The following is a 24,644-nucleotide window of genomic DNA, read 5'->3' as shown; positions in this document are numbered from 1 at the left end:
TAAGTGCAGTTATTTTAAGGTACATATGATGATTGAGGCACCTTTTGTATCCTGGTAAAGTTGTGCATTAGCATCATATTGTGCTGCAAGATGTCACACGATTTGGATTCACCAAATGATGTAAACCTCCAAGGGTATGTGCCTGTGTTAGTGTGTGCGGTGAGATGTGGGGCGGGAGGTAATTTATGTGTTGACAGCAATAATTCAATTCCATTTAGTGAATAAGAGATTTCAAGCAACACCCGTTTTCTAGCTTCAACTATTTTCATCACTCTTCACAAGAGATGGTAATGTGTCACTTCCACTATTCTTGCCTAAAAAGCCTAATAGCATAACATCAAAGTCATCTTTTTCATGCCACAAAAACAGATGCAGCAGCGATTACGCATTTAGGCAGTTAGCAGTTTAATGACAGATTTATGGTGCAGGCTGCAATGCGCTGTGTTATTTTGCATTAGATCTTCAGGTTTTATTTATAGTACACCAGTGAAGAGCAGATTATTTTTCTAATTTAAACTAGCCTGATACAGCAGATCGCCACACATTGCCTCATTTATATCATTATGAAACCAAATAAACCCCCCTTGCCCACACAAAAAAAAACTTTGATGAATTGAATGACGGCTGAAAGCCTAGAACTGTGTCTATATGAAATTAATTTAGTAAAGTGCCCTGAAATATAGAACCACAAAAACACAAGCATGCGCACACACACACACTCAATCACACAGTAAGTAAAGTAAAATTTAAATAATGAGAATTAAATGATCTTGAATATTTAAATTAAAGTTAAAGGCCTTTTTGAACATCAGTGCTACAAGACCTGTAAACCTGATCACAGTAGAGCAGCTAGATTGGTGTTTTAACTGATTTCACCTTGAATGACCTTGTTTCCTTAGTTCATACGACATGAGAAATGTTTTTATCACTCCATATCTAACAAATCTGACATTTAAAGCCAAGGTCTTGTGGATCATGATTCACAGTATCTGCATAATAATAACACCACCCATGAAACAAACCAGTAATACCCACTAATCAGCCATTATGACTGATATCCCTCCATTTCAGGCCACTTTATAACATGTTACCAACACCGTGTTATAGTGCCAGCATTATTATTATTTTTTTGCGTGTAGTTTTTATATTTTAGAGTGCACAAAACACAGTTGGGATAATCAAAAGGTGAGGGAACAAAGGACTGTTAGAAGAGAAATAGAGACTAATACACTGTGGTTAATTACCTTCATTAAACAACCATATATTCAGGCAGACAAGAGATCATTTTTAATGTGTGTGTGTGTGTGTGTGTGTGTGTGTGTGTGTGTGTGTGTGTGTGTGTGTGTGTGTGTGTGTGTTTCTCTCTATGGATGTGCTTTATATTGCCCCAGCTACTGTCTTCTGGCATTGATGGAGCATCATCATTATCACCTGGGCTGATGGTAGTGGCTGCTTGGCTAGACCCCGTCAAAAGGAACTGTTTGATGTCACCCTTTGTATATGTGTGTGAGAATGTGCCTGTGAGCATGTCAGTGAATATATTTTGCTATTGCATTTTCAGTGATTCCCGTGGCCACACTAGCATCCCTGTACTGGCAGGTCCCTTATGCAAACAAATGGCTTTGGCTGGCAGGTTCAGTGAAGGGTGACGGTTGTATCTGGTTGCATCAGGCAAAGGAGTGATGGGCATAGCAGATTCAGTGGAGGAACAGTTTCATTTCACTTGAACTCAGACCCACAACATGCCCTAATAAAACACGCAAGGCCTGGCCTTAGACTCTGTGACAAAGACTAGCTTGTTTATTTGCTTTACATGTCTAGTCATTTAGTAGCTGTCTATGTTTATTGATATTAACTCAGAAGCGTGATTGTAGTTTTTTTCTTCTTCTCCCTTTTTTTTGAAGGTCAGTTGAATAACAACCTAGTCTGTATCTAGGCAACAGCTCAGCATTGATAAAACAGTGCTGATATGAGGACAGATGAAATAAAGAAATTAAGCAAAAGGATTAATTGTACATCTTGTCTATATCATTCTTTGTCACGGTGTGCGGACTTGTTGTTTTATTTTGAAAACATAATTTTCCTAATGCACTGACACTGATCACTGATATTCCTGTCTTTGTGATTTTCCCACCTGCTCTGCTCAGATTGGTTTTATCTGTTCCTTGTCAGCCCGATTAGTCTGTGTGCTCCTCTCTCCATGTGCCAGTTTGTTTGTCTTCCGCCTTGGTTCTTTGCCCATGTTTGGCATGCTGTTACTTAACCTCCTGAAACTTGAGCTCTTGTTTTGGATGCATTTTTAATTTCTCCTAGCTACTTGAGATTAGTTGGACCCGAACAGTATAAAAAGTAGGTTTCATCTTTGAAATTTTTTTTTTTTTTTTAGGTATGTCCTCATATGGTGATAATGAGTTTAATTGACAGTATAACACAATAAACTCAACATTGTTTAAGAAAGAATAAAACACTGAGGAGAATTAAGTATAATGTGCAGAAAAGCTGAAATGGAATGTGCCCATATGAGGTCTCAGGATGTTACTGCTATCATAGTTTGTTGCTATTTGAGGTTTTGTAGTCTGATGTCAACTTTATATTAATAAAGCTTTTTTTCTCTTCTAACTGGCCAATGTGTTCTGCTCTTGAGGCCTGTTGGAATGGAAATTATACACTGTTTGTTCCACTTCATCTTATTTCCTTCTGTAATTGTTTCTGTGAAATAATTTGTTGGCCAAATTAAATTTACTCTATTATTCTTGAACACTGCTTGACAAGCTTTAGCTTTTACTGGGTGTTAATGCAAGCCCTTTGTTCATCTGCTGTGTGAAACAATACACTCTTTTAGTTTTCGTCCATATTTTTCCCACCTGTGGGGCTCGAAGCCCCACCAGTGGGGCTGAAATTTAAAAACCACTAATTCAATCTCTAAGTAAGAATTATCTGAGCTGTATAAAATAGCCCTGATAATCCCTGTGAATAGGTTTGCATGTGTAAAATGTGCTTAAAATGCCAAATGAATTGTCAGAAAAACCAAAAGTAAAATAGTGAGCAAAATATTTTTGCTATTACTAAGCGACAGCATACTGTCTTCCTGCACTGCCACTTGAAACCATTCTTAAACACATAAAATCAGACATAAAATCGTAGACTTATGAAGAGCAACGTAGCTACATTTGAATATGCCCACTGACTTCAATAAAACTAAAGTAACAGCCCATTTGCTCTAATTATTAATACAAGCTAGGGTGATATGTTAATCACAGCATAGTTATGACTCTTCAGCGTTGCCCTTTATAGTTGGAACAGACTTTTCTGTTAACATCAGCCTAGCAAGCTCACAAGGATTTCATACACTGACCTTAATTTTAGAAACTTTGATTGTGTTTCATGTTGAGCTAAAGCGTTTAATATTAACATTCACCACTTTAACCGTACATAAATAAGGAAAGGTGTAAAACAGCCACTTTAATTTATTGTGTACTGATATTTGTTTTATTCTAGATTAAAAAGTAATTAGTTAATTCCTATTAAACAAGTCTGCGAGGTTTAAATTCAAACACAAAACTTCTTCAAATTAAAAAAAAAAGCTCACCAACAGTCTTTGCTATTTTTGCACTAAAATAACATAGTACTGTAAAACACATAGATTTGAAATGTACAGTGGACCTTCTTTCTCTGGCTGACATCAAACTACAGATTCATGAAGGCAAAATAGCTTGGCAATCTTTCACCTTGTTTTCTTACTAACTAAAATTCATCACTCCATACCATCCACCCACACTCCAAGTATATCGGTCCAAGCATTTATGTACTCACACTCACACAGTTTGATCCATATTCACCATGAGCAACAGGTGTGACAACAGTCTGCATGAACCGTGTGATTCTCAGCATGAAGAGTGAGTAGGTGTTTGTGTTTTGATGATTAGTTGAGGATGAATAAATGCCAACACATTAGGCCTCATGCAGCCAAAATACACACGCACAGTTTTGCCAATGTCCCAAAAGGGGTTTAGCAACTTCTCACCTACGCCCACTGCCTGTAATTGCCTGAATAACAGTGATCCACTGCCTTCCATTACATGATGAAGAAAAAGTGACCTCTTTAGTAAAAAAAAAAATGCGTAAATTGAACATTATATCCTACTGATTGGGTTTTTTGTAATCATTATGTTTATTTTTAGTATGAGTAATCAATGATAACCGATTAACCTCTTTTTTTTTTCTTGAGCAGCCAAGACAGCAGATATTTTTATACCAGTTGCTGATTTGTCAGCACAAAATCAGTCAGTAAAGGAGCTGCTGAAGAATTTTAAAGCAAGTTTTTATATTAGCAGTTTTACAAGAATGATATAAGAAAAAAAAAAGGAAAGAAACCATACCAATGGTTAAACCATTAACTTCTTTTTCTATGGGGAAACAGGCATTCACAGTAACAGCAGGAGGAGGTCTTAAAAGTTTTAGGGTCCAATGTTGGACTTAAACATTTTTTTATATAGATCTATATATGACTTTAAAAAACCACACAAAAACTTAAAACACAAACCACTTTCTATAGATTTGTAATGATGATATCAGCCACTTCAGATTTTCAGCTCATGGAGTTACAGACAAACAGGGTTAGTCTTTATAACGGTCACTGTGAAAAATAATAACTCTCAGAAGCAAAGGGGAACAACAATTCGGATAATCACTGAAGGAACCTCATAGTTTGTCAGTGTGTCTCTGAGATGTTACTGTACATGTGGGGCTTCTGAGGGGATCTCTTAAGCACACACATACTTCCACTGTTTAGCACCACGGACAGCCATCTTCCATGCCAAGTAATGCAGATGATTACAAAGTGCTTTGGCACTGCTATTGAGTTAATTTCAGACCAATTCAGAGTTGCCATTTCACAAAAATACTCTCTGTAACACAGCATGTATAATGTATGTTGCCTGCTGAGGAAAAGGAACTGATGCAGACAGACCTGACAGCCCCAGGGAGTCAAATGAGTAAAGGAGAAAAGTTGATTATAAGGCTCTTAACGACTCCGCTAATTACCATTGATGCTAATTAGCTGGCGCTCCAAGTTAACTGCACAGAGGGTAATCAGTGTCTGGAACGAGACAGAAGTTAGAGTCAAACTATCATCTCTCAAACCTTCATGGGGCGCAGTAAGACGTTAAACACTCTGCTCAGAAATGTTAGCATGACATGCCCTCAAGAGAAAAGACAAAGTTTTAATTGTAGGCCAATCTGGAACTACTTTGATACATACACGAAAAGTAATAAAATAATTGTGATTTCATATATATATATATATATATATATATATACTTTCTTGCTTATACTTGACCCTTTAGATATTGTTAATATGTCGATTTCGTTGCCAGTTTGCAGTCTTTTGTGCTACAACACTCCTCATAACGCAGAGGGCACATCGCACACACAAACACACACATGTCCCTTTAGCGTGACTTATGTGATCTGTAACTATATTATTTTGTGCAGTAAATCCACGTTTCTCCTGGAGCTGAGATACCAGCTTAATCTCCTCCCAGGGTGTCGACACATCAACCGATGGGGCTGATTTACTGTGGTCAGCTTCAATTACCAACCCTGAGAGCAAAAGGTATTCCTCAGGGTTTGGATTGCCATACATTTGAAGGACAATTATTTTTAATGAGACTGCTTCCAATCCATCTGCATGTGGGTTGAAGGATGCTTGACAAATCTGTCCTTCAGAGGGCCTTCTCCTCACTCTGATCTATGGTTCTGCTTCATTTCCTTGCAGTTATGCTGTGTGCAGAGCTGCTATTACTATGTTTCCCCACTAATGTAACATCTCACTAGGGGAAAAAAAAGACTTTCAAGGCAGCATGGAAGAATATAGTCACTACAAAGTATGCACTGTAGAGTAGATGCATGTGTAGCAGGGGCTATGTTGCCCCCATTTAAAAGTGCCACCTCTGGTGACTAGTTTGGTGACTTTCTCTCTTGATCAAGTCAAGTTGCCGTATGTCATTCCAACCTTGTGCAGTTGTACAGTACACAGTGAAGCCTGACAAACAATCCTCCAAGACCATAGTGCTATATATAACATATAAAAGACAATCAACACAGGATCAGCTGGCACTTTTCCAGTTAAGGACACAGCCCAACTTGATATTAGGCATAGGAATGAGGATATAGTATAAACCTGTCAGCCCACCAGTCCTGTAGTATTAGATTTTTTTTAGCAGTGGTAAAAGGTTGTTTAGCTAACTGGTGATCCAGTGCCACTGGGGAAGCTTGTTTAGGGTAGGATGCCTTCTGGATATTGTTGGTGAAGTTGTGCTAAAATAAACATACAATGATGGTACATACAGCTGGGGGATTGTGAGTTAATTGTTGGAGATCTAAGTGAAAAGAACAGAGATCAAATAAGCTTCTTATAGCTCAAAGTTATTAATACCATTCATATTTATACTGAACAGATGTACATAACATTCAGCAAATGATGTGTTTTTTGTTACCTTTAAGTTCTCCTTGACCTACTTCAAAATTGCATGTTTTGCTTGTGATTTTTTTGTGTACCCACTCCTTGAGAGACTAGTATTTGAAGACAAATTTGGATTATTGTGGAGAAATAAATTCTGTGGAGAAGTGGGTTTGTGGTGATTTCCAACATTTTGCATTCCTGAAATATTTCTTATTCATTCCCATCGAAGTTGCATCCGGGGTATATGTCTTAAGAAGAGCACACTGTGTCAGTATAGGTCAAAGTAACCAAACTTTGCTTTCCATTGCTTATATAGCAGGGAGGACAGCAGTAAAACCTGTAGTTTTTTAGTTTTACCTTCAGAGTATACAGAGAAAACCAGAGCAGGCACAGGCAGAATGAAAGCTCCACACAGAAGCTTCATGCTATGAGACAACAATGGTCAACCTCTGCACTACCATACCACTCTACCAGTATGTTTTAGTGTAAGTGTAAAGTTTTAAAACTCACATGTAACAGTATTCTAAATAACTGTATCGATGTACTATGTATTCTTATAGAAATGCTAACATAAGAGAAAAAAAAATCTGTTAAAGAAAATATAAAGATTAATTTAACTGATACATTTGTACTGGGTTGTAATTATTAATGTCACATGCTTTTGCCACAACAGTTGTGTAGTGAAATATGACATCTTGACAATGGTATTAAGGAGCTTATCAAAGAATAATATGTGCAACATAACAAAATCTGTGGAAGCAGATCTAGCAATTCCGGTTATTATTCAAGTCTTTGGGCTGAAAAACAGTTTGGTTTCATTAATTTCATGTATTCTCTCCACTTGGCTTTTATCCTCCACTGCTGGTGAGTTTACGTCTCAGAAGTGGTTCTGTCCTAAGGGCTCTAAGCTCTTCCTACTATGAATGTGAGCTAGGTCCTGGGTGTAAGATCGTAAGATTGTTGTGGTGGTTGTCCTAGCCTTTCATGTCCCTTGGGAACTTGTGTCTATTGGCATGGTTGTTTGATACACCAGAATGACTTTGTAGGTATGTGCAGCACTGGTGTTATCATATTTTCATGGTGTTTATAGTTAATAGACAGTGAATATGTAATATATGTGTTCATCTATATACTGTGTGTTTACAGAGTATTATTCATGTTGTTCTAAACAGAGCTTACAGTTCTATGTGATGCACCGCTGAATAACACTGTGTCTGTGTCTGTAACTCCAGCTTCAGGCTGTTCTGTTGCATTTTTTTCCACCTTCACCTGTGTATATAGTAATTAGATGCATAGCATGTGTCACACTGAGTTTTGTCTCCTGTTAAACTCTGTGATTGGATAGTGATTGAGCTGTAGCACTCTTTTATCTTCTCCTTGGTCCTCTGATGAAGAGTTCTCCCTGTGGGCTTGGCTCTCTGGCTTAATTTGTTGTGGTAAGAGAGCCTGTACTGTTGCTCTACACGGTAATCACTCAGAGCTGCTCTATCGTACACTATCAGCGCACAGACACACACTACTAATGGAAGAATAACAGGGTTGAAAAAAAATGAACTTTGCCGTCATCCAGCATCCAAAGAACACCATGTACAATAGATGAAAATTGCAAATCTAAATAACAAATTAGCCTTCGTGCTGCCAATGGCAAAGATGGTATCTGCCGTCTGCTGTCCTTTGAATTAAAGCAGCAGATCAAAATATGAGTGTGAATGAGTGAACATGGAACAGCTCCACGAGGGCTGTTCTCGAGCTGAACCACTGAGTTGAACCTGCACTGAGATTCCCCTGAGGTTGAAGCCAAAAAAGAATTTTTGACAAGCAAAGCCATAAAAAAAAAAGAAAACACACACGAATGACTGGTAGGAGACCTCGGGATAGACCAACGCTGGAGCACACTGGCAATGACAGAGGACCCTCAAGAGACAGAAGGGACGCTGCACAATCTTGCTGGGATCAGGATAGTTGATGAATTACAGCCGACCCTGGCAGGGGTTAGGGACCACAACCAAACACGAATACCTGAAATTGATGAATACCCTTATAATAATGATAATAACTGCCTATTTAAATTTTTTCGGGAGCTTTGTGTTTGGAATTTGTGCATCACTTGGCGAAGAAAAAAAATTATTGAGATTTTCCTGTGTTTACATTAATATTAATATTTGAAAATGAGTAAATCGTTTTTTTATCCTAAAAAATGTATTTAGTCAAGAAAAAAATACAAATAATCAGCAAATTTTTTGATATGATCTACAAAAAAGTCAACAAGTAGGCAAATTTTACACAAATAATTTGGAGTTACGTTCTACAGAAAAATCTGTGTATCGGTGAATCCACGAATACTGATTGCATTGATTGAGGATGAATTTTTCATTAAAGCTACAATGCGTTAAATTTGGATCCAGAAAATTTAGAATTTCCTGATGCTTTTTCGCAACCCTCTCGGTGTGTAATGGCCTTTAGTTGTAACTGTTTTCTGAGATCCGCCGAGCCCAGAAAACATCACATAACCTCAACAAACTTGGAGACCATATCTTTACCATCAATAAATATTGTTTCTGCATGGTTTGTGTTGTGGTCTTTGCTTGTGAATAATATTCTAGCTGAGTGAAAACTCGCTGCCTCTTCATCCATGTTTCTATCTATATGAGTTATCTCAACACAGAGCCAATTTAGTTATTAATAAACTGAAAACTAAAACACTAAAAAACATTTCTGCTTTGTCACTTGGTCCAATGGTTCTTCCAAAAGTCCACAAACGATTCTTATTCTCTACACTATCATCATATCTCTGGTTCAGCTCCATTTCATTTATCATCCACCGCTCTCTAGGAAATCCCTTTTAGCTGCAACTCTGTCTACTCCACTCTTCTTTTCTCCACTTGCTTACATAGTGACAGCCTTACATGCTGCCCTCGCATTACACAGTACAGCACACAGAAGCATCACTCCATTGAACTTGCCTGTTCAAGTTAGCAGCAGTGATCTAATTGTGTGTTCTCCAGTTGGCACAAAGCAGGGCCACTTTTGCTCACACTGCTCACTTAGTGTGAGAAACTGTTAGAGCGGCACTGACACAAAATACAAAGTGTAGACCATCCATATTCGTACTAACAAGAGTAGAGAGCCTTGTTACGACAGTGTAAGTAGGTGTGCAATGTTAACATCTGTACGTGAGATAATGTGAGAACCCATCATGTTTGCATGTAAAGTTAAGAATTACACAGACATGCTAATATGCTGTTTTCTAATAAGTGAACCAGGTTACAAAAAATGTGCACTGTTGTCTCATCTGTATCTACAATGTGCAGTTTGACTTCTGTCAAGACATTCGCCTGTATCTGTAACTGTCTGTCTCTTCTTGGGTTTTACATAAGTTCAGCAAAAAGGCAGCAATTAAAATAATTTCTGTGAGCATCACAATGGAAAACACAGTATGAAGAACAGCATTTACTTTATGGAGATTTAAAACAGTGACATACTTATTAATGGATTTTCTGGGGTACCCTGGTAGGGTAAGTTCCAGCCAGGGACCTTTGTAGCACGTAGCTCCTCATCCCTCTCTGACCTCATTTCTTGCTTTCTCTCGACTTTTGTCCATCAGCGAAAAGCATCGGTATGCATGAACTGAACTATGGAAAAAAAATAAAAATAAATAAATCTTTGTTTTTTTTAAAGTATATTAAATCCCTTTTTCATTTTTAGAAGAACAGAGTATGGGTAAAAGATGCCGTACTGAACTAATATTGCGTAGGCTCTTCTTGTGATGCCAAAACAGCTCTGACCTGCCACAGCATGGGCAAGACCTCTTGGGTCTACTGTACTGTCTGGCGCAGTGATGTTGGCAGTGGATCTTATGAATCCTCACAATTATGGGGAGGTTGTGTCCTTCTGCCATGGGAAGGCAAGAATGGCCTGCAACAATGTTTAGGTGTGTGGTCTCTACATGATTGTCCCCCATCCCACATTTCCCTTAACCAGCCTAAGTTTGCATTAGTTTATCTCTATATCTGAGGTATCTTTCTTGAATAGTATTCAAGAGAATAAGGCTTTAATTGGGGAGCTGGTAACATAATATCCTCTCACAGATATGGTAGATCTGTTGATTACTTAACATGGCCATTTTCACAGAGGCAGCTGTTGTTAATAGTGATTGGAGTTCTGCACCCAGGTGCACCACAAGCATATTGCGCATGAGACCAGCTAAACCATGTGTGGGCCTATTTTAAGAAGGACCACATGGCCCTCAACAATCACACTGGTCAAACAAACTGAAATTCGGAGGTTAAACGTGTAGAGCCATGTTAGGTATCACCTACTGTGAGCGTACCCTAACATTCAAATCAATTGTAGGTCTCAAGGTTTCCTGGCAGAACATCAATTGTTTCAAGATTATTGATGTAAATCACTTCTGTCTAGCATTCCAAAGTAAGTGTAGAAATTTCAGTGGATATGATTTATTCAATGAACTCATCTACATATACATCCGTTTCCCTATAAATTACAAAACTGCTCTATTCTCCAACTGAAGATGTAGAAATTTATTTTGTTAACTTTAAAGATAAATGCATCTTGTGTGTCATTTTCCAGACTAAACTGTTGACGTATGTCCCCAGTGAAATGGCTTTTGAGTGTCCCTCTCTGTCAGTGTGCAGGAGTGATAAGAGACCGCATGTCCTAACTGTCAATCATACACTCGGTTAGGAACAGCCTGGTTGCGTCAGGTCATAATTTAGCGATGAGTTCATCAGCTGAAGAGATATCACATCATTTCATCACGTCCTTTCATCATGAAGACAGCCTTTTAGATATACTGCTGCTGGGTGTTCACCCCAGAAACCTCACTTACACTGAAGGCCACCGACTGAACACAGCTGGATCAAAGTCTAAAACACACAGCCGGGATTATGGACATTTTTTAATCCAATGAAAGCTATTCCACTATCAAAGGTACCAAAAAACTACCATTTACATCATCTTCTTAAGCTATATAAATTTATATAGTGCCTTCTTTGGCCTTTTATTTAAAAGGAATAGGTGTGACAAAACTAAAACAGTGCAGATAAAAAGTGTTATTTTTTATACCTTGTTGGTATGAATAGGTAAATTGACAAGATGTGCATCTATGTCCCAGCACAGAAGAAACTGGAGATGTGGAGCTGGATTAACAGGTAAATAGGTAAGTGATTGCACATCTGGAGGTTAGGGAGCGCTAGAGTCATATCAAGAACTGTCACCAGCTGCCACAGATAACATCGCGTTGAAATTCATAGAGACTGACTGAATGTGCGGATGAAACGCTCCAGCGCGCGCGAGCATACCTACAAACACACTTCACACAAATACGCACAACACACGCTCGTAAACACGCACATCAGAGCAAACACCTACTTGCCTCCCAGCGGTTGAGATGTAAATGCATTAAGAGCTCAGTGTGTGATATGAGGCGGAAAGAGAAGAGTGCCAGCTGACACAGGTGGCCCAGAACAGAGATACAACTTATTACAGCCAATACCGAAACCCCTGCTGAGGATGGTTTCGAAGACAACAAATATGAGCAGCATGCTGGCACGGGGAAAGCAGGGACAGGAGGCAGAGAAGGATTCAAAAAAAGGAAGAAAGGAAAGGAGGATGGTAGGAGAGAGGGGAGTGAGGGGGGCAAGATGGGCAGAAGAACGAGATGGTGAAATAAACAAAATAACTATGTGTGTGTGTGTGTGTGTGTGTGTGTGTGTGTGTGCGTGTGTGTGTGTGTGTGTGTGTGTGCATGCGTGAGAGAGACAGAGATAAAGTAGGCAGGGCAAGTTGCCCGTTGTCACTCACACATTGAAATGGTGTCAGGAACTCAAAAATATATATACCTCCCACCGCACACACCTACACACACATTAAATAGCACCCTCTGCGACAGAGTATGTAATTGTAAGAGAAAGACTTATTGTGCTTCGCTGCGGTTGTGGCAAGTTTCCAGTATTCAGAGCCGGATAAGTGGTCTGCTCTTTTAGGCTAGTCTGCAATCTGACCACTCTGCTATTTATAAGAGAAAGAGAGTGAAAAAGCTGATGATGACACTGATGATGGAGAGAAAGACAATGAGAAAAAGAGGAGGTGAGGAATAAACGTGGGGTGGGGGATGAATAGGAAGATGTGCAGCGAGATGATTTGTAAATTGAATGTCTTCTATAAATCTCCTCTAATGCAATTTACCACTGCAGGGAGTGAGGAACGGAGAGCAGAGGGAGAACATTAAAAACACGAATCGTGATCACAAGTCAATGGGAGAGTTCCACAATGCCAGTGATGGCTGTTGTCCTACACCTACCCCCAATAAGCTAGCAGCAGCAAGCTCTCACATGTGAGCTTTTAATATGTGATGACAGGCAGATTATATTGTTAGATAATTATCATAGCAGAGACTAAATGTTTTTCTTATAGAGTCTATGTCTATGTCTATGCACTAAATAGAAGTGAAGAAGTTAATTGAAAAGGGAAGGGAGGGTGGAGCACGTAAACAAGAACGAACAGCTTGTAGAACTCGGGGAACATATATAGATAAGAACCGGAAGGAGCGTGTTTGGAGGTGTGGTCCCGCTCCTGAAATTCCGATACTTTATCTCCAAGCAGCATTTGTCTTTGCTTCCTTCTACAGGAAGGAAGTCAACAAATCACTGATGGCCATTTCACTTGGTATACGTCTTCCACCACACTGGGTGCCACTCCTGTTGGATAACAACAGAAAACTAAGGCTATAATTTGTACAGGCTCACTAAATTTGGACAGTACGGGCTGGTCTGATGAGTCTTAATTTTTCAGTCATTCAGATGGTAGGGTCATAATTTGGCAAAAACAGCATGAAAGAATGGATCCATCCTGCCTTGCATGAGTGGTCAGGCTGGTGGTTTCTGTAAGAATATTTGATGGTTATTTTTGGGGGCTACTTATTGCCAAGTGAGCAGCCTTTTGAAACTATATGAAGAATTAAAGTGTTTCTGAAGATAAAAGGAGGGTTCATCCCAGTAGTAGCAAGGTGTAACTGATGAAGTGGCCAGTGAGTATATTTAAGCATTGTTGAATTATAATTAATGTCGGTGGACAATGAGAACTCACAAGTCAGATCAAATACAAATCTCTCAAAAAGGTTGATGACCAAAACCAGAATTATATGAACCTTTTCCAAATTTCCAAATCTTCCCAAGATTACAATTCTTTGAGTATGATGTCTCATCCATACAAAATGTTTCTCCTACACCGCACAGATAATCTGCCAGAGGCCAAAAGAAATGTCAAATAACTGTCTTTTCCAAGAACGTATCGATCATATTAGAAAATGCGATTCGCGTCACAGGATTAACCTCTCATATTCTCACAGTCTTAACTTTTTTAACAATACACAGCTACTCAGTAAATCCCAATCTTACAATGGTAGAGGAGTTTGGTTGAGCTTGAGAGATCCCAAGAGAATGTGTGGGAAGATTAAGAGCAATTCGAAAGACCCCTAGAGAAGAACCACAATGTAACCTTGCCTGTGAAAGGGATTCTGGAGTTCCACCCTGGAACGAGGCTTGGAGGAGGACCCGTGGGGTCTGGTAGAGCCCAATCCTGGAAAGATTCTCTGGTGCACAGCGGTTTAGGCAAGGCTCGGTGGTGGATGGCTCGGTGGCCTGACCTCCAGTAAATCTAACAACAATCTGTACCTCATCATACGCCTCAACATCCATGTGATCCATTTTAATAATATGAGCATTGCAAATGTGACAGTAAGGAAGTCAGAAAATAAGATAACATATAGATGTAATATCCTGTGTTGCTTGTTTTCACTGGATTTATTGTCAATAAAATCCTGACAGTTGGCGATGTGGCTCTGCCTGACTATCCATAAATTATACTCTATTATGGCAGTAGAACATAGCCTCCATTTCCTTTTTCCAGCTTTTGATCTTCAGCACTTCTTTAATATTCTCATGACAAGTTTACTAACTGACAATCCTGCCAACATGCTGTCAGGAGCAAAACACAGTACTGAAGTTGAAATCATTAGCTCATTAAAAAATAGAGCCAATATGTGTGAAATTACATGACGTGGGCAGGATTTTTGAGGAGAAAAAAAAATCAGCTGTCATCAGTGTAAATAATGCTGCATCCTATAGTTACTTCACTGTACATGAACGTAGCATTGATGAAAGGATTGATGACGGGAGGTGGAACGATTGTGGGGCAGCCTGCGTCAATGCTGTTACGGCGTTCCAAATAGCATTTCCCTGGGGACTCTATTTCCAGGGCAGATACACACTGCTGATTAAGACGCTGATCCTAGTATTGATGCAGCTATAAAATACAAGACAGTTCAACACATATCGATTTAGAAGACACTCACACATACAATAATGCGTACACTTTACAACACACCATTAAATTCACACACAAACACAAATGCTTACATGTGCATAAATCCATATGCTCAAATATACAACTAACTGTAAAAGCAACATACATGATTACCTCACCTACCACACACAGACACACATCCGATAGATTGACCTGCGCCGTACCCAGCATGGATCCCCAGCTGCAGATCGATGAGAGGCAAGGCTGTAAATTGTGAGTGAGAGGTCTGAAGGTGAGCTGCATTATGGGGGAATCTCCTGTCACAGAGAATAGTGTTTACTGTCCATACGCTTATCATATCTATGAAAGCATGCATGCATTTATGGATGTCAGAGGGGATATTTTTACACCCGAAGCTTGCACACGCCTGCAAGTATACAATAATGCATTGTGAAACTCAGTTACCCCTGGTATGTGCAGAACAGATGTGTGTTTAAAAGATGACGGCGATGGTTGGTTTTAGTCATGGCTGTGAGGTCTCTGACTGGTCCTCTTTTCTTCTTCCTTTCATCTTCTGATTCTGTAATTAGTTGATTGACCTCTTGATGTCAGGGTCTAATTAGACATGGTAATTAAGGATTAAACAGGTCAGGAGGGAGGTGTGCGTGCATGTATTTGTGTGTGTGTTGAGAGCTGAAAAGGACGGTCGGGGTTAGTACGGGTGCTTGAAGTGGGCTGATAAGGGATTTGAAGGGCAATATGGTGCTTTTAGTTTTAGGGCACAGGGAATTGCTTGTGCTCCTTGGTAAGTAGTTGTTTGTCTGCGCAATCAATGTAAGATGGATGCCAGACAAATGTAAACAGTGTTAATTAAAAAGTAGCACTGTCCTAAACCTCTACAATTGACATCAGTGAGCTGACATAAGCAATACAGTAAATAACTGCACTATATTTCTGGAGTAGTTTGCTCAGCTGGCAAAATAAGAGGGGATGGGACGATGTCCCTCTGAGCAAATCGTACCAAATCCTTTATACTTGTCGTTCGCGCATTAGATGAGTAAATAGAAACACTGTTAAATTGTACCTTGAAAGCAGCGCTCAAATGTAACGTACCATTTAAATAAAATTAATTAAACTGTAGAAAAGGAGTAGGTCACACAGACAATGTGGGAAAACAACAAGCACAATAGACCAGAATAGTGATTCAAGTAACAGTAATTAGAAAACCACAATAGAATCTACAAAATGAGTTACCTCATGCATATTCCGAAAAGGAAAATGAGGGGGTTATGATGACAATAGACAAATCCAAACAAAACACCTGACAATAGCACAGGATATGGAGGTTTTAAATAATCCCGTAGACACTCATTGGACCTTTTCTCACTAAATGAAATAAGGTGCCACGATGCCATTTAGTGGCACCTTTAATAAAGGACTTGTTTCTTTTATTTAAGTCCTTTGGACTTAAATAAAAGAAACAAGGACAAGGTGAGTGTTTTTGTATGGTTTATGTCATGAACGTGAGTATCTGTGCTTTTTGTCATTCTGTGGACCGAGCTCTTCCTTTGTTCCTAAACTCGTTGTTCCCTTGCCTACTTTTTTATATCTAAACAAGTTTGTGTTTTGGGTTACCTTTTTGTTGAGTTACTTTGTTATTAGTCACATTTTTGTTTCCTAAAATTCCCAGTGACTGCACTTAGGATGTATTCTGTTTTGTTTAACTTTACAACACAAAAACACAAGCTGACCAAAATTGTTCCAAATAAGGACAATAATTTTTTTAACTTGTTTTTTTTTTTCCAGTCACGCTTTCTTTGTTGTACAGTATTAGACCTAGTAAACCTGCAGCACTTTTTAAAGGGAAAATGCGCAGCCATACGGACCCCCACCGCTGCACCAGAACATGTGGCCCTCGAGGGCACCGTTAATCCCATTTATCTAGCTCAGTGGCTCTTCTGAGTCAGCTAACCACTGATCTGTTTACTGTCTCATGTTGCCCCTAACATCCCCAGAAGCCAACTCCTGGTAAGTCCTTCAGAAGAAATTGTGGCTTCCGCAACACCATGCCTTATCATCATTCATCATTGCTTCCCAACTCCCCAAGGCAGCATCTTCCCAGCTCCTGGGTCAGGAAATTCCAAGTTACCTTCTCAGTCAACAGGGTCCCCTTACATCCCACCTACATACATTCTGTGTTCCTGGGTCAGCTGTTATATACCTGTCCTGTTTGTGGATGAGTAAGGTAAGGTAAGTAAGGTAAATAATATAATAAAGCGTACTTATGACATATGGGTGACTACAGGAGGTTTAAATCTATGCAATAGTGAAGCCCAAGCACAGGCAGGGGGATTAAAAAACAAAGATCCCAATTGGGAAAAACAGCAAGCTGGTCTACAACATATAGTACAGGGTGGGCCATTTATATGGATACACCGTAATAAAATGGGAATGGTTGGTGATATTAAAGTCCTGTTTGTGGCACATTAGTATATGCAAGGGGGCAAACTCCTCAAGATGGGTGGTGACCATGGTGGCCATTTAGAAGTCGGCCATCTTGGATACAACTTTTGTTTTTTCAATAGGTAGAGGGCCATGTGACACATCAAACTTATTGGTAATGTCACAAGAAAAACAATGGTGTGCTTGGTTTCAACGTAACTTTATTCTTTCATGAGTTATTTACAAGTTTCTCTTTGTTCACAGCCATTGACATGTTGAAGAGGTTAACACGTGAGGAGCGGATCGAAATTGTGTTGATATCTGGTGAACGCAGTAACCGGGTCATTGCAGCAGATTTCAATGCAAGACATCCTACGAGACCACCCATCTCCCATGCTACAGTTAGCAAACTGCTTGCTAAGTTTCGTTAAACTGGTTCAGTGTTGGATTTGCCAAAATGTGGATGAAAGAAAACTGTCACTAATGAAGAAACATCAGTGGCTGTCCTAGCTTCATTCAGCAAGAGCCCACAGCGTAGCACTCGCCGCATGTCACTGGAGAGTGGCATTAGTCGAACATCCCTTCGGCGGATATTAGCTACTCACAAATGGCACCCTTATAAACTCCAGCTACTGCAGCATCTCAACGAGGATGACCCAGATCGGCGCACAGAATTTGCAGAATGGGCAAAACAAAAATTGAAACAGGACCCTCAGTTCACGCAGAAGATTTTGTTCAGTGATGAGGCAAACTTTTATGTGAATGGTGAAGTTAACAAACAAAACCACCGCTATTGGTCTGACACTAACCCACATTGGATGGATCCCTCCAAGACTGTTGGAACAATAAAAGTGATGGTTTGGTGTGGTATATGGGATACAACGATAGTGGGTCCATTCTTCATCAATGGAAACCTCAAGGCAACTGAATATTTGAAATTGCTACATGATGATGTGTTTCCCTCTTTATGCATGGAAGCTGGCACGTTCCCTGAGTTTTTCCAGCAAGATGGTGCACCACCACATTATGGGTGCCAGGTCCGAGCATTCCTAGATGAACAGTTTCCTGGAAAGTGGATTGGTTGTCGTGGGCCAGTTGAATGGCCTCCAAGGTCTCCCGATCTGGCCCCCTTAGACTTTTATCTTTGGGGTAATCTAAAGGCAATTGTCTATGGTGTGAAAATACGAGATGTGCAGCACCTGAAACTACAGATACTGGATTTCTGGCATTTCTCCTGCGGTGTTGCTATCAGTGTGTGAAGAGTGGGAGAAGAGGGTTGCATTGACAATCCAACACAATGGGCAGCACATTGAACACATTTTATAAGTGGTCAGAAACTTGTAAATAACTCATGAAGGAATAAAGATACGTTGAAACCAAGCACACCATTGTTTTTCTTGTGACATTACTAATAAGTTTGATATGTCACATGGCCCTCTTCCTATTGAATAAACAAAAGTTGTATCCAAGATGGCCGACTTCTAAATGGCCACCATGGTCACCACCCATCTTGAGGAGTTTTCCCCCTCACATATACTAATGTGCCACAAACAGGACTTTAATATCACCAACCATTCCCATTTTATTACGGTGTATCCATATAAATGGCCCACCCTGTAGTATAACTCTCCGTTATACTTCTTGAAATACTGGGAATCAGAAGTGGGTAAGGCTGGATCCCTGGCCTGACTCTTGGTGGTGCTGTCACTTGGTGTTCGCTCACTCTGTGGTAGAGTATCACTTCCTGTTCCTGCTCAAACACAGTGGTGTTTCTGAGTAGCTTATCTGCTTAGCAATTTAATTAAAAACTTTTAAATACATTCTTTTTTCATAGTATAATCTTCACATGCTTCATCCGAAACACACTTTCTGTGTACTCACTACCTAATTTATAGCCAAAGTATTCACTCACTGTCTCTGTACTGTTTCGCTAGCTTATCTTAGCTCGTAGCCGACTCGTTAGCACCATGGCTACTTCACCTGTCCCTCCTGCACTTTCTTGCTCATTGTGTCAGATGTTTAGTTACTCCTCGGCCTCCTTTAGCAGTAATGATATCTGTAACAAATGTAGCATATTTGCAGCTCTGGAGGCCAGGATTACTGAATTGGAGACTCGGCTTCGCACCCTTCATTCACCCATAGCTAGCCAGGCCCCTGTAGCTGGTGCAGCCGAAGATAGCGTAGGCCCCGCTAGCTGTTCCCTGGCAGACCCCAAGCAGCTGGGGAAAGAGGGCGGCTGGGTGACGGTGAGGAGGAAGCATAGTCCTAAACAGAAGCCCCAGGTACACCACCAACCTGTTCATGTTTCTAACCATTTTTCTTCACCCGCCAGGGGTCAAACTCTGGTAATTGGTGATTCTGTTCTCAGACATGTGAAGCTAGAGACACCGGCAGCCATAGTCAATTGTCTTCCAGGGGCCAGAGCAGGCGACATTGAAGGAAATTTAAAACTGCTGGCCAAGGGTAAACGTAAATTCAGTAAAATCATAATTCACGTCGACAGTAATGACACCCGGTTACGCCAATCGGAGGTCACTAAAATCAATATTGAATCGGTGTGCAACTTTGCCAAAACAATGTCGGACTCTGTAGTTTTCTCTGGTCCCCTCCCCAATCAGACCAGGAGTGACATGTTTAGCCGCATGTTCTCCTTAAATTGCTGGCTGTCTGAGTGGTGTCCCAGAAACGATGTGGGCTTCATAGATAATTGGCAAACCTTCTGGAGGAAACCTGGTCTTGTTCGGAGAGATGGCATCCATCCCACTTTGGATGGAGCAGCTCTCATTTCTAGAAATATGGACAAATTTATTAAACCCCCCAAAATATGACTATCCAGAGTTGGGACCAGGAAGCAGAGTTGCAGTCTTACATGCCTCTCTTCAGCTTCTCTCCTCCTGCTACCCCCCCCAAAAAAAAAACATCTCCATAGAGACTGTGTCAGCTCCCAAAAAGACAAAAGACAAACTAAAAATCAGCAATAAACAACTTAAACATAAACAATCACAAAGAAAGAACAGTACAGTATCCACATCTGAACCAAAGAGTAAAACAGTGAAATGTGGATTATTAAATATTAGGTCTCTCTCCTCCAAGTCTCTGTTAGTACATGACTTAATAATTGATCAACAAATCGATTTACTCTGCCTTACAGAAACCTGGTTGCAGCAGGATGCTTGTGTTAGTTTAAATGAATCAACACCCCCGAGTCATTCTAACTACCAGAAATCTCGAAGCACAGGCCGAGGGGGCGGTGTGGCAGCAATTTTTCACACCAGCCTATTAATTAACAAAAGACCAAGACAGACTTTTAATTCATTTGAAAGCCTGATGCTTAACATTGTCCACCCCAGCTGTAAAACTCAGAAACCAGTCTTACTTGTTATCATCTATCGTCCACCTGGGCCTTACACAGAGTTTCTGTCTGATTTCTCAGACTTTTTATCTGATTTAGTTCTCAGCTCAGATAAAATAATTATTGTGGGTGATTTTAACATCCATGTACATGCTAAAAATGACAGCCTCAACATGGCATTTAATCTGTTATTAGACTCAATTGGCTTCTCTCAAAATGTAAAAGAACCCACCCACCACTTTAATCACACTCTAGATCTTGTTTTAACATATGGCATAGAAAGTGAACATTTAACAGTGTTTCCTGAAAACCCTCTCCTGTCTGATCATTTCCTGATAACATTTACATTTACAATAATTGATTACACAGCAGTGGAGAGTAGACTTTATCACAGTATGTCTTTCTGAAAGCGCTGTAACTAAGTTTAAGAATATAATCCACCCACTGTTATCATCTTCAATGCCCTGTACCAACATAGAGCAGAGCAGCTATCTGAACGCTACTCCAACAGAGGTCGATTATCTTGTTAATAATTTTACCTCCTCACTACGTACGACTCTGGATACTGTAGCTCCTGTGAAAACTAAGGTCTCAAATCAGAAGTACCTGACTCCGTGGTATAATTCTGAAACACCTAACCTAAAGCAGATGACTTGTAAGCTGGAGAGGAAATGGCGTGTCACAAATTTAGAGGATCATCATTTAGCCTGGAGAAATAGTTTGCTGATTTATAAGAAAGCCCTCCGCAAAGCCAGAACATCTTACTATTCGTCACTGATTGAAGAAAATAAGAACAACCTCAGGTTTCTCTTCAGCACTGTAGCCAGGCTGACAAAAAGTCAGAGCTCTTTTGAGCCAACCATCCCTTTAATGTTAACTAGTAATGACTTCATGAACTTCTTCACAAATAAAATTTTTATCATTAGAGAAAAAATTACCAATAATCATCCCACAGATGTAATATTATCTACAGCTACTCTTAGTACCATTGATGTTAAGTTAGACTCTTTTTCTCCAATTGATCTTTCTGAGTTAACTTCAATAATTACTTCCTCCAAACCATCAACGTGTCTTTTAGACCCCATTCCTACAAAACTGCTCAAAGAAGTCCTGCCATTGATTAATTCTTCGATCTTAAATATGATCAACCTATCTCTAATAATCGGCTATGTACCACAGGCCTTCAAGCTGGCTGTAGTTAAACCTTTACTCAAAAAGCCATCTCTAGACCCAGCAGTCTTAGCTAATTATAGGCTAATCTCCAACCTTCCTTTCATATCAAAAATCCTTGAAAGAGTAGTTTTCAAACAGCTAACTGATCATCTGCAGAGGAATGGCTTATTTGAAGAGTTTCAGTCAGGTTTCAGAGCTCATCACAGCACAGAAACAGCTTTAGTGAAGGTTACAAAGGATCTTCTAATGGCCTCTGACAGTGAACTCATCTCTGTGCTTGTCCTGGTAGACCTTAGTGCAGCGTTCGATACTGTTGACCATAATATCCTATTAGAGCGATTAGAGCACGCTGTAGGTATTACAGGTACTGTGCTGCAGTGGTTTGTATCATATCTATCTAATAGACTCCAATTTGTACATGTAAATGGAGAGTCCACTTCACACACTGAGGTTAATTATGGAGTTCCACAGGGTTCAGTGCTAGGACCAATTCTGTTTACACTATACATGCTTCCCCTAGGCAGCATCGTTAGAAGACATAGCATAAATTTTCACTGCTATGCAGATGACACCCAGCTCTATCTATCTATGAAGCCAGATAACACACACCAATTAGTTAAACTGCAGGAATGTCTTAAAGACATAAAGACCTGGATGGCCGCTAACTTTCTGCTTCTTAATTCAGATAAAACTGAGGTTATTGTACTCAGCCCTGAAAATCTTAGAAATATGGTATCTAACCAGATTCTTACTCTGGATGGCATTACCTTGGCCTCCAGTAACGCAGTGAGGAACCTTGGAGTCATTTTTGACCAGGACATGTCCTTCAACGCACATATTAAACAAATATGTAAGATTGCTTTCTTCCATTTGCGCAACATCTCTAAAGTTAGAAATATCCTGTCTCAGAGTGACGCTGAAAAACTAGTTCATGCATTTATTACTTCCAGGCTGGACTACTGTAATTCATTATTATCAGGATGTCCAAAAAACTCACTGAAAAGCCTTCAGCTAATCCAAAATGCTGCAGCAAGAGTACTGACAGGGACTAGAAAGAGAGAGCATATTTCTCCTGTTTTGGCTTCCCTTCATTGGCTTCCTGTTAAATCCAGAATTGAATTCAAAATCCTGCTCCTCACATACAAGGTCTTAAATAATCAGGCCCCATCTTATCTTAATGACCTTGTAGTACCATATCACCCTATTAGAGCACTTCGCTCTCGCACTGCAGGCCTACTTGTTGTTCCTAGAGTAATTAAAAGTAGAATGGGAGGGAGAGCCTTCAGTTTTCAGGCCCCTCTTCTGTGGAACCAGCTTCCAGTTTGGATTCGGGAGACAGACACTATCTCTACTTTCAAGATTAGACTTAAAACTTTCCTTTTTGCTAAAGCATATAGTTAGGGCTGGACCAGGTGACCCTGAATCCTCCCTTAGTTATGCTGCAATAGACGTAGGCTGCCGGGGATTCCCATGATGCATTGAGTATTCCTTTCCAGTCACCTTTCTCACTCACTATGTGTTAATAGACCTCTCTGCATTGAATCATATCTGTTATTAACCTCTGTCTCTCTTCCACAGCATGTCTTTATCCTGTCTTCCTTCTCTCACCCCAACCGGTCGCAGCAGATGGCCCCGCCCCTCCCTGAGCCTGGTTCTGCCGGAGGTTTCTTCCTGTTAAAAGGGAGTTTTTCCTTCCCACTGTCGCCAAAGTGCTTGCTCATAGGGAGTCATATGATTGTTGGGTTTTCTCTGTATCTATGAAGTGCCTTGAGGCGACTTTTGTTGTTATTTTAGCCCTATATAAATAAAATTGAATTGAATTGAATAATATGGTAAAATAAGATCTTTAAGATATGATGGATAGGATTTTAAATTTGATTCTAGGTTTAATGGCCGGCAGTGAAAGTAAACTGATATAGGAGAAATATGAGCTCTCTTCCTAGTTCCTGCCAGTATTCTCACCACAATATTGGAGCATCCTGATAGTAAGCATTAGCAGTATTTCAAGCATGAAGTTAGAAATTGGTAGACTACTTTCTCTGTACTATTTGAAGACAGAGCGTTCCTAATTTTGACAATATTTCATGGTAAAAGAAAGGAAGTGTAGAGATCTGTTTCATTGTTCGAGTTCTAGACTTAAAGTCAAAGTACCCTTTAAAAGTTCAAACATGACTTAGTTGCTTAAAGATAATTTTCCAATTAATGTACTTGTAAATGGTAACCTTGATACTGGTCTGTGTCTTTTTAATCAAAAATGTATCAGAGTTGCATTCTACAAGATGAGGTTTGATAGTTGCAGTGTAAGAAGCTATCACATCAAGACTTCTTAATGTAAGACATTCTCCATACATTAGAAAAAAAGGTTTTCTTTTAAAGTTTTATGCTATGTGAAAATCCAGTTTAACTTACAGTTGCATTAAGCTCTTCCTTTTTATGAAGAGCTTCTGATCCTTTGATGGCGGGTATGTCCACAGAAGACAGTCAACACTAACACCTCCACTGAATGATGAAAGCATTTGTAATTGGTGAGAAGCATCTTTGAATTTGCCTCCAAAAACATTGTCTAGAAAACACAACTATCTTAAGTTACGCATCAATTTCATTTGTGCAATGGCATCTAGAAGGTTTCCAGTGTTGCCTCCTTTAAGATGCTGACACAACCAAGCTCAGCACCCAGCTTAGACACACAAGGTGCAACTAACCCTCTTCTCTGTAATGCAGTTTTCAAAACTTTGACTTTTTTTGTTAGATGCAACTCTGCACTCTACATTTATCCGATGCTTTTGAGGTGGTGGCTACATCTTATTCACACTCATTCATATGTTGCATATTTGCTCTACAGGTTCTGTTATTACATGAATTAATTCATCAGTTGCATGTACAATTTAT

At 39.8% G+C, this 24,644-nt stretch overlaps 1 protein-coding gene across 5 annotated transcripts in view; it reads right to left on the bottom strand.

The window, feature by feature from the left end:
* Positions 1 to 24,644, bottom strand: part of LOC146382537 (uncharacterized) — an 81,302-nt gene that overhangs the window by 31,683 nt on the left and 24,975 nt on the right. The window contains exon 4 of one of the 5 annotated variants that reach the window (XR_014800654.1): positions 9,864 to 10,095. The exons of the other annotated variants lie outside the window; for them this stretch is intronic. The gene's annotated coding sequence lies outside the window, so the exon portion shown is untranslated. Of the gene's footprint in view, positions 1 to 9,863; positions 10,096 to 24,644 lie in introns of those variants that run through there. 5 annotated transcript variants of the gene reach the window in all.

This window comes from Perissodus microlepis, chromosome 7, assembly GCF_051167445.1.
Source record: "Perissodus microlepis isolate ML-2025 ecotype Zambia chromosome 7, ASM5116744v1, whole genome shotgun sequence".
In the NCBI taxonomy this organism is placed as follows: Eukaryota; Metazoa; Chordata; class Actinopteri; order Cichliformes; family Cichlidae; genus Perissodus; species Perissodus microlepis.
Note: the sequence above shows the minus strand (reverse complement) of the source record. Positions and strands in the feature narration are given on the sequence as shown.